Raw genomic sequence first — 11,962 nt, forward strand, 5'->3', positions numbered from 1 at the left:
GGGCTCACTGCACCTCCGGGAGGGCTGTGTCACTGGGAGCACTCAGTGCTGTCACCTACAGTCCGGGAGGGCTCACTGCACCTCCGGGAGGGCTGTGTCACTGGGAGCACTCAGTGCTGTCACCTACAGTCTTGGAGGGCTCACTGCACCTCCGGGAGGGCTGTGTCACTGGGAGCACTCAGTGCTGTCACCTACAGTCCGGGAGGTGTCAGTGAGAGCACTCAGTGCTGTCACCTACAGTCCTGGAGGGCTCACTGCACCTCCGGGAGGGCTGTGTCACTGGGACCACTCAGTGCTGTCACCCACAGTCCGGGAGGGCTCACTGCACCTCCGGGAGGGCTGTGTCTCTGGGAGGACTCAGTGCTGCCACCTACAGTCCTGGAGGGCTCACTGCACCTCCGGGAGGGCTGTGTCACTGGGAGGACTCAGTGCTGCCACCTACAGTCCGGGAGGGCTCACTGCACCTCCGGGAGGGCTGTGTCACTGGGAGCACTCAGTGCTGTCACCTACAGTCCTGGAGGGCTCACTGCACCTCCGGGAGGGCTGGGTCACTGGGAGCACTCAGTGCTGTCACCTACAGTCCGGGAGGGCTCACTGCACCTCCGGGAGGGCTGTGTCACCGGGAGGACTCAGTGCTGTCACCTACAGTCCGGGAGGTCTCACTGCACCTCCGGGAGGGCTGTGTCACCGGGAGCACTCAGTGCTGTCACCTACAGTCCGGGAGGGCTCACTGCACCTCCGGGAGGGCTGGGTCACCGGGAGGACTCAGTGCTGTCACCTACAGTCCGGGAGGTCTCACTGCACCTCCGGGAGGGCCTCAGTGCTGTCACCTACAGTCCGGGAGGGCTCACTGCACCTCCGGGAGGGCTGTGTCACCGGGAGCACTCAGTGCTGTCACCTGCAGCCCGGGAGGGCTCACTGCACCTCCGGGAGGACTGGGTCACTGGGAGGACTCAGTGCTGCCACCTACAGTCCGGGAGGGCTCACTGCACCTCCGGTAGGGCTGGGTCACTGGGAGGACTCAGTGCTGCCACCTGCAGCCCGGGAGGACTTGGTGGGGGTTTGTGAAAATGACACAAGTTGCCAATGAGACCCCACCTCCCGGAGCACCATCCCCTCCCCAAACCGTCTGCTTCCCGCAAGGACCCCACCCTCACCCACCCACCCACCCCTCCCCCGTCTCACCCCCACCCATCGTCCCTCACCCACCCACCCCTCCCTCCCGTCTCACCCCCACCCATCATCCTTCACCCACCCACCCCTCCCCCGTCTCACCCCCACCCATCGTCCCTCACCCACCCACCCCTCCCCCGTCTCATCTCCACCCATCGTCCCTCACCCACCCACCCCACCCTCCCGTCTCACCCCCACCCATCGTTCCCTCATCCACCCACCCCTCCCTCCCGTCTCACCCCCACCCATCGTTCCCTCACCCACCCACCCCACCCTCCCGTCTCACCCCCACCCATCGTTCCCTCACCCACCCACCCCTCCCTCCCGTCTCACCTCCACCACATCAATGGGGGAGGGGGACCCACCGTAGGCTGGGTGACCGTATCACCCGAGAGTCTCAGCTGGGGCCGCAGGGTCCCGGTCAACGCCCCTTCCCTCACGTCCACCCTCAGTTGGGGCACACCACCTCATCTTCCGCCCGGGCAGCCTCCAGGACTGAACGTCGAGTCCTCCATTTTCAAATACGCTACCTCTCTCCCCCACCCCACCCCATCCCATCCCCCCCCCCCCGACCATTGTGTCACCGGGAGGACTTCCTTCCATCTTGGGGTCGTCGAGCTGGAGGGCGGAAGAGGTCATGACCCCCCTCCTGCTGTCGACCAACCACATCTTGCACGTCGCCCGTGTCAGACCTATTCCCTGCCTCACCATTCCCCCCCTATCCAAACACCACCCCCTCATCCTGAAGAACGAGGTTCTGGGTTCCCGTATCCAAGCAGAGATAGACTGGAACTGGAGGCAGTCCAGACAGCGTTCACTCGGCCGATCCTCTGCATGGACGGACTGCATTATCAGGAGTGTTATAGAGTCCCACAGCACAGAAACAGACCCTTCAGCCCATCTAGTCTGTGCTTTCCCTCATCCCCAAACTAACCCAGTCCCCCTGCTGCTCCCGGCCCATCCCCCTCCAACCCTTCCCTGTCCATGTCCTTATCCAAATCCCTTTTAAACGCTGTAACTGTCCCCCTCCCCCCACTTCCTCAGGAAGGTCATCCCACACACGGACCACCCTCTGGGGAAAACTGTTGCCCCTCATGTCTTTTTAAAATCCCTCTCCTCTCCCCTTAAACCTGTGCCCCCCTGGTCTTCAAATCCCCCCCACCCTGGGGGAATAGACACCCCCATTCACCCTCTCTGTCCCCCTCATGGTTTTATAAACCTCGATAAGCGGATGACCTGACGCTCCTGGGTCTGGTTGAGATTTGAAAGAGTTAAGAATGATTTTATATCCTTTTCGGATTGACCGTGGGCTGACCTGCCCAGAGGGTCACCTTGAGAGCGTGAGAGGGCAGAGTCTAACGGGAAATCTTGCCAACAATCACTCTGCCGTTATCTAACAAGGCTATAATCCGAGGGTAAACAGATGGAAGCAGAAATAATTTTCTTATCTCACTGTTACACTGCCACACGACATTTGATACTGCAGCAGTAACCCCCGGAGAAATATTCTCATCGTCACTAATCCCTCCAGCTCCCCAAGACAGGGACATCAACGTCCCTGCACCAGCCCTCTGTGCGCAGTGCTCCACCTGTGGGACACAGGGACACGAACTGTGCACAGTGCCCCGAGTGTGGGTCTGACTGAGGGATACAGAGACTGGAACTGTGCACGGTGCTCCGAGTGTGGGTCTGACTGAGGGATACGGAGACTGGAACTGTGCACGGTGCTCCGAGTGTGGGTGTAACTGAGGGATACGGAGACTGGAACTGTGCACGGTGCTCCGAGTGTGGGTCTGACTGTGGGATACAGAGACTGGAACTGTGCACAGTGCTCCGAGTGTGGGTCTGACTGAGGGATACAGAGACTGGAACTGTGCACGGTGCTCCGAGTGTGGGTCTGACTGAGGGATACGGAGATAGGAACTGTGCACGGTGCTCCGAGTGTGGGTCTGACTGAGGGATACAGGGACTGGAACTGTGCACAGTGCTCCGAGTGTGGGTCTAACTGAGGGATACGGAGACTGGAACTGTGCACGGTGCTCCGAGTGTGGGTCTAACTGAGGGATACAGAGTCTGGAACTGTGCACAGTGCTCCGAGTGTGGGTCTGACTGAGGGATACGGAGGCTGGAACTGTGCACAGTGCTCCGAGTGTGGGTCTGACTGAGGGATACGGAGATAGGAACTGTGCACGGTGCTCCGAGTGTGGGTCTGACTGAGGGATATGGAGACTGGAACTGTGCACAGTGCTCCGAGTGTGGGTCTGACTGAGGGATACAGAGACTGGAACTGTGCACAGTGCTCCGAGTGTGGGTCTAACTGAGGGATACAGAGACTGGAACTGTGCATGGTGCTCCGAGTGTGGGTCTAACTGAGGGATGCGGAGACTGGAATTGTGCACGGTGCTCCGAGTGTGGGTCTGACTGAGGGATACGGAGACTGGAATTGTGTACGGTGCTCCGAGTGTGGGTCTGACTGAGGGATATGGAGACTGAAACTGTGCACGGTGTTCCGAGTGTCGGTCTAACTGAGGGATACGGAGACTGGAACTGTGCACGGTGCTCCGAGTGTTGGTCTAACTGAGGGATACAGAAACTGGAACTGTGCACGGTGCTCCGAGTGTGGGTCTAACTGAGGGATACGGAGACTGGAACTGTGCACGGTGCTCCGAGTGTCGGTCTAACTGAGGGATACGGAGACTGGAACTGTGCACGGTGCTCCGAGTGTGGGTCTAACTGAGGGATGCGGAGACTGGAATTGTGCACGGTGCTCCGAGTGTGGGTCTGACTGAGGGATACGGAGACTGGAACTGTGCACGGTGCTCCGAGTGTGGGTCTGACTGAGGGATACGGAGACTGGAACTGTGCACGGTGCTCCGAGTGTGGGTCTGACTGAGGGATACGGAGACTGGAACTGTGCACGGTGCTCCGAGTGTGGGTCTGACTGAGGGATACGGAGACTGGAACTGTGCACGGTGCTCCGAGTGTGGGTCTGACTGAGGGATACGGAGACTGGAACTGTGCACGGTGCTCCGAGTGTGGGTCTGACTGAGGGATACGGAGACTGGAACTGTGCACGGTGCTCCGAGTGTGGGTCTGACTGAGGGATACGGAGACTGGAACTGTGCACGGTGCTCCGAGTGTGGGTCTGACTGAGGGATACGGAGACTGAAACTGTGCACGGTGCTCCGAGTGTGGGTCTGACTGAGGGATACGGAGACTGAAACTGTGCACGGTGCTCCGAGTGTGGGTCTGACTGAGGGATATGGAGACTGAAACTGTGCACGGTGCTCCGAGTGTGGGTCTAACTGAGGGATATGGAGACTGGAACTGTGCACGGTGCCCCGAGGTTGGGTCTAACTGAGGGATATGGAGACTGAAACTGTGCACAGTGCTCCGAGTGTGGGTCTAACTGAGGGATACGGAGACTGGAACTGCGCACGGTGCTCCGAGTGTGGGTCTGACTGAGGGATATGGAGACTGAAACTGTGCACGGTGCTCCGAGTGTGGGTCTAACTGAGGGATAGGGAGACTGGAACTGTGCACGGTGCTCCGAGTGTGGGTCTAACTGAGGGATACAGAGACTGGAACTGTGCGCGGTGCTCCGAGTGTGGGTCTAACTGAGGGATACAGAGACTGGAACTGTGCACGGTGCTCCGACTGTGGGTCTAACTGAGGGATACGGAGACTGGAACTGTGCACAGTGCTCCAAGTGTGGGTCTAACTGAGGGATATGGAGACTGAAACTGTGCACGGTGCTCCGAGTGTGGGTCTAACTGAGGGATACGGAGACTGGAACTGTGCACGGTTCTCCGAGTGTGGGTCTGACTGAGGGATGCGGAGACTGGAATTGTGCACGGTGCTCCGAGTGTGGGTCTGACTGAGGGATGCGGAGACTGGAATTGTGCACGGTGCTCCGAGTGTGGGTCTGACTGAGGGATACGGAGACTGGAATTGTGTACGGTGCTCCGAGTGTGGGTCTGACTGAGGGATATGGAGACTGAAACTGTGCACGGTGTTCCGAGTGTTGGTCTAACTGAGGGATACGGAGACTGGAACTGTGCACGGTGCTCCGAGTGTTGGTCTAACTGAGGGATACAGAAACTGGAACTGTGCACGGTGCTCCGAGTGTGGGTCTAACTGAGGGATACGGAGACTGGAACTGTGCACGGTGCTCCGAGTGTGGGTCTAACTGAGGGATACAGAGACTGGAACTGTGCACGGTGCTCCGATTGTGGGTCTAACTGAGGGATACGGAGACTGGAACTGTGCACAGTGCTCCAAGTGTGAGTCTAACTGAGGGATACGGAGACTGGAACTGTGCACGGTGCTCCGAGTGTGGGTCTAACTGAGGGATACGGAGACTGGAACTGTGCACGGTGCTCCGATTGTGGGTCTGACTGAGGGATACGGAGACTGGAACTGTGCACAGTGCTCCAAGTGTGGGTCTAACTGAGGGATACAGAGACTGGAACTGTGCACGGTGCTCCGAGTGTGGGTCTGACTGAGGATACGGAGACTGGAACTGTGCACAGTGCTCCGAGTGTGGGTCTGACTGAGGGATACGGAGACTGGAACTGTGCACAGTGCTCCGATTGTGGGTCTGACTGAGGGATACGGAGACTGGAACTGTGCACGGTGCTCCGAGTGTGGGTCTAACTGAGGGATACAGAGACTGGAACTGTGTACAGTGCTCCGAGTGTGTGTCTAACTGAGGGATACGGAGACTGGAACTGTGCATGGTGCTCCGAGTGTGGGTCTAACTGAGGAATACAGAGACTGGAACTGTGCACAGTGCTCCGAGTGTGGGCCTGATAAAGGCTGAATCAACTTGAGTTGAACGTTGCCTGTGTCTGACTCCACCTGTCCAAAAGTGAAAGCGATTTCTCTTCAATGGTTTTTTGACTTAGTTTGATTGAATATTTTGGCGTGTGTCAGACCAGTTCTCTCCACCCCTCAGCCTCCCCACCCCGTGTCCCGTCAGATTGTCTGGGGGATTATCCCTCTCTGAATTGGCCTCCCAACTTGTCCCCTCTCATCCTGAACAGTCTCGATTGGCTGGTCTGGAGTCACGTGTCGGCCGTCGAGGATATGAGTGACTCCCCCGATGGTGTTTTATCACAATCACCATCCACACGATGATCTTCCAATTCCAGGCTGACTCCCTGCACTCAAATCCCATTGGCTGCTTCACTCAGAGACATTGCCCCTGAGCCAATCAGCTGAGGAGTTGCAGATGGAGTTTAATTCAGATAAATGCGAGGGGCTGCATTTTGGGAAAGCAAATCTTAGCAGGACTTATCCACTTAATGGTAAGGTCCTGGGGAGTGTTGCTGAACAGAGAGACCTTGGAGTGCAGGTTCATAGCTCCTTGAAAGTGGAGTCACAGGTAGATAGGATAGTGAAGGCAGCGTTTGGTATGCTTTCCTTTATTGGTCAGAGTATTGAGTACAGGAGTTGGGACGGTCATGTTGCAGCTGTACAGGACATTGGTTAGGCCACTGTTGGAATATTGGGTGCAATTCTGGTCTCCTTCCTATCAGAAAGATGTTGTGAAATTCAAAAGGGTTCAGAAAAGATTTACAAGGATGTTGCCAGGGTTGGAGGGTCTGAGCTACAGGGAGAGGCTGAACAGGCTGGGGCTGTTTTCCCTGGAGCGTTGGAGGCTGAGGGGTGACCTTATAGAGGTTTACAAAATCATGAGGGGCATGGATAGGATAAAGAGACAAGGTCTTTTACCTCTGGGGTGGGGGAGTCCAGAACTAGAGGGGCATAGGTTTAGGGTGAGAGGGGAAAGATATAAAAGGGACCTAAGGGACAACTTTTTCCCCAGAGGGTGGTACGTGTATGGAATGAGCTGCCAGAGGAAGTGGTGGGGGCTGGTACAATGACAGCATTTAAGAGGCATCTGGATGGGGACATGAATATGTAGGGGTTAGAGGGATATGGGCCGGGTGCTGGCAGGTGGGACTAGATTAGTCACAGAATCCGTGCTGAAAGGAAGTTGCTCATGTCCCTTTGAGACCACACTGACCCTCAAAAAAGCATCCCACTCAGACCCACCCTGTTCTTGCAACATCCCACGGCCAATCCACCCTAACCTGCACATCCCTGGGCACGATGGGACAATTTCCCATGGCCAATCCACCCTATCCTGCACATCCCTGGACACTATGGGACAATTTCCCATGGCTAATCCACTCTAACCTGCACATCCCTGGACACTATGGGACAATTTCCCATGGCCAATCCACCCTAACCTGAACATCCCTGGGCACTATGGGACAATTTCCCATGGGCAATCCACCTTAACCTGCACATCCCTGGGCACTATGGGACAATTTCCCATGGCCAATCCACCTTAACCTGCACATCCCTGGGCACTATGGGACAATTTCCCATGGCCAATCCACCCTAACCTGCACATCCCTGGGCACTATGGGAAAATTTCCCATTACCAATTCACTCTAACCTGCACATCTCTGGGCACTATGGGACAATTTCCCATGGCCAACCCACCCTAACCTGCACATCCCTGGACACTATGGGACAATTTCCCATGGCCAATCCACCCGAACCTGCACATCCCTGGGCATTATGGGAAAATTTCCCATGACCAAATCACTCTAACCTGCACATCCCTGGGCACTATGGGACAATTTCCCATGGCCAATCCACCCTAACCTGCACATCCCTGGACACTATGGGACAATTTCCCATGGCCAATCCACCCTAACCTGCACATCCCTGGACACTATGGGACAATTTCCCATGGCCAATCCACCCTAACCTGCACATCCCTGGACACTATGGGACAATTTCCCATGGCCAATCCACCCTAACCTGCACATCCCTGGACACTATGGGACAATTTCCCATGGCCAACCCACCCTAACCTGCACATCCCTGGGCACTATGGGACAATTTCCCATGGCCAATCCACCCTAACCTGCACATTCCTGGACACTATGGGACAATTTCCCATGGCCAATCCACCCTAACCTGCACATCCCTGGGCACTATGGGACAATTTCCCATGACCAATCCACCCTAACCTGCACATCCGTGGACACTATGGGACAATTTCCCATGGCCAATCCACCCTAACCTGCACATCCCTGGGCACTATGGGACAATTTCCCATGGCCAATCCACCCTAACCTGCACATCCCTGGGCACTATGGGACAATTTCCCATGGCCAATCCACCCTAACCTGCACATCCCTGGACACTATGGGACAATTTCCCATGGCCAATCCACCCTAACCTGCACATCCCTGGGCACTATGGGACAATTTCCCATGGCCAATCCACCCTAACCTGCACATCCCTGGACACTATGGGACAATTTCCCATGGCCAACCCACCCTAACCTGCACATCCCTGGGCCCTATGGGACAATTTCCCATGGCCAACCCACCCTAACCTGCACATCCCTGGGCACTATGGGACAATTTCCCATGGCCAATCCACCCTAACCTGCACATCCCTGGGCACGATGGGACAATTTCCCATGGCCAATCCACCCTAACCTGCACATCCCTGGGTACTATGGGACAATTTCCCATGGCCAATCCACCTTAACCTGCACATCCCTGGGCACTATGGGACAATTTCCCATGGCCAACCCACCCTAACCTGCACATCCCTGGGCACTATGGGACAATTTCCCATGGCCAATCCACCTTAACCTGCACATCCCTGGGCACTATGGGACAATTTCCCATGGCCAATCCACTCTAACCTGCACATCCCTGGACACTATGGGACAATTTCCCATGGCCAACCCACCCTGACCTGCACATCCCTGGGCACTATGGGACAATTTCCCATGGCCAACCCACCCTAACCTGCACATCCCTGGGCACTATGGGACAATTCCACATGACCAACCCACCCTAACCTGCACATCCCTGGGCACTATGGGACAAGTTCCCACGGCCAATCCACCCTAACCTGCACATCCCTGGACACTATGGGACAATTTCCCATGGCCAACCCACCCTAACCTGCACATCTTTGGACTGTGGGAAGAAACCCACACAGACACGGGGAGAATGTGCAAACCCCACCCAGACTGTTGCCCAAGGGTGGGATCGAACCCGCGTCCCTGGTGCTGGGTGGCAGCAGTGGTAACCACTGAGCCACCATACCATCCCTTTTAGGATATCTGGTTGGCATGGACGAGTTGGGCCGAAGGGTATGTTTCCGTGCTGTACAGTCCCATGACTCTACCCCATTGGGCCTGACCCTGAGTCGCACGTGACTCCAACCTTGAAGGTCCCCCACCCCGTCCTCCCCCACCAATCAGTCGACGTGTTTGCTCTCTGATTACGAGTCTCATTAACCCTGCGTTTTGAAATGGAAAGTTTTCATCAATGGAAGTTGCGCTCGCCAATTAACACCCAGAGCTGAGATAAGATCCTGATTATCTCCTTGTCCTTCTGAAACTGACCGGGAACAGTCAACATTCACCAACAGCATGAAGCAAGGACTCTCACTCTGAACACAATCACTCTCCTTCATTAACCACCTTGTTTTCAAACCCAGCTGAGTTCCCCAGCCCCTTCGGTACGGCTCAGAACCCAGCTCCCTTCTGACTGTCATCTCACCAGGACTCTCTCTGCCCCCTGCAGCTCCCGTTTCACTGGGATCGTTTCAGTCTCCTCACTAAACATCTCTAAAGGACTAACACGAGGTGCCTCAGTGGTTAGCCTCAGTGGCTAACCCAGGGACCCGGGTTCGATCCCACCCTCAGGCAACTGTCTGTGTGGGGTTTGCACATTCTCCCCGAGTCTGCGTGGGTTCCCTCCCACAGTCCAAAGGTGTGTAGGTTAGGGTGGATTGGCCATGGGGAATTGTCCCATAGTGCCCAGGGATGTGCAGGTTAGGGTGGATTGGCCATGGGGAATTGTCCCATAGTGCCCAGGGATGTGCAGGTTAGGATGGATTGGCCATGGGAAATTGTCCCATAGTGCCCAGGGATGTGCAGGTTAGGGTGGATTGGCCTTGGGAAATTGTCCCATAGTGCCCAGGGATGTGCAGGTGAGGGTGGGTTGGCCATGGGAAATTGTCCCATAGTGCCCAGGGATGTGCAGGTTAGGGTGGGTTGGCCGTGGAAGTGCTGGGTTACAGGGCTAGGCTTGGGAAGCTCTTTGGAGAGTTAGTGTGGCCTGTTTGGGCCGAATGGCCTGCTTCCACACTGTATGGGATTCTCTGATGATTGTCCCTTTCCTCAGCCTCCGACACGGTGGTTATTGTTCAGGGAGACTGGGGACCACACTTCGTAATGTCGTCTTTCCCCAACAATCACTCCTCTCCCCCCAAACTGTACGGAAATGCTGAATTCCTGGACCAGGGTCAGGACTCGCAATAGTGTCGATTCCGAACTCCCTCCCAGGTATCTGTTATTCTGTATATAAACCCCACCCCGAACCCCTCGATTAGATTCCAGTCTGTAACTCCCTCCCGGGTATCTGTTATTCTGTATATAAACCACCCCGAACCCCTCGATTAGATTCCAGTCTGTAACTCCCTCCCGGGGAGCTGTTATTCTGTATATAAACCACCCCGAACCCCTCGATTAGATTCCAGTCTGTAATCCTCCCAGGGAGCTGTTATTCTGTATATAAACCACCCCGAACCCCTCGATTAGATTCCAGTCTGTAACTCCCTCCCGGGGAGCTGTTATTCTGTATATAAACCATCCCGAACCCCTCGATTAGATTCCAGTCTGTAACTCCCTCCCGGGGAGCTGTTATTCTGTATATAAACCATCCCGAACCCCTCGATTAGATTCAAGTCTGTAACTCCCTCCGGAGGTATCTGTTATTCTGTATATAAACCACCCCGAACCCCTCGATTAGATTCCAGTCTGTAACTCCCTCCCGTGTATCTGTTATTCTGTATATAAACCCACCCCGAACCCCTCGATTAGATTCCAGTCTGTAACTCCCTCCCGGGGTATCTGTTATTCTGTATATAAACCCCACCCCGAACCCCTCGATTAGATTCCAGTCTGTAACTCCCTCCCGGGGTATCTGTTATTCTGTATATAAACCACCCCGAACCCCTCGATTTGATTCCAGTCTGTAACTCCCTCCCGGGGTATCTGTTATTCTGTATATAAACCACCCGAACCCCTCGATTAGATTCCAGTCTGTAACTCCCTCCCAGGTATCTGTTATTCTGTATATAAACCAACCCGAACCCCTCGATTAGATTCCAGTCTGTAACTCCCTCCCGGGGTATCTGTTATTCTGTATATAAACCACCCCGAACCCCTCGATTAGATTCCAGTCTGTAACTCCCTCCCGGGGTATCTGTTATTCTGTATATAAACCACCCTGAACCCCTCGATTAGATTCCAGTCTGTAACTCCCTCCCTGGATGATATGAGGAGCAGGGTGGTGTTGGAAGGGTTAATGCTGACCTTGTGAGGTGTGGGTGAAGGTGTTACAGTATGAGCTCTGCGTGTGTGTGTGTGCGTGTGTGTGTGAGAGACCGATAAGCCCTATCTCCATCTAGCCATTGGACTGAGAGTCCCTTGACGTTGGTACCTCTTGCCCTCCCTCAGTTGGACTCTCTGTCCTTGGGTGGTGCCTACCTGTGGCAGGTTATAATGGGCAGCCTGGGCAGGGAGGGGCTGTTTTATCGGCTGGGTGTTATAATTGGCCGGCACACGTTTCCGTGGCTCCACCCCACCTCGCCCCCCAGCTCTGCTCTGTCCCTGAAAATTACACCCAGCCGCTCCACCTCTGAGTCGTCCTCTGTACCCACCCTGCTGCTGGAC

Source organism: Hemiscyllium ocellatum (genome assembly GCF_020745735.1).
Source record: "Hemiscyllium ocellatum isolate sHemOce1 chromosome 38 unlocalized genomic scaffold, sHemOce1.pat.X.cur. SUPER_38_unloc_5, whole genome shotgun sequence".
In the NCBI taxonomy this organism is placed as follows: domain Eukaryota; kingdom Metazoa; phylum Chordata; class Chondrichthyes; order Orectolobiformes; family Hemiscylliidae; genus Hemiscyllium; species Hemiscyllium ocellatum.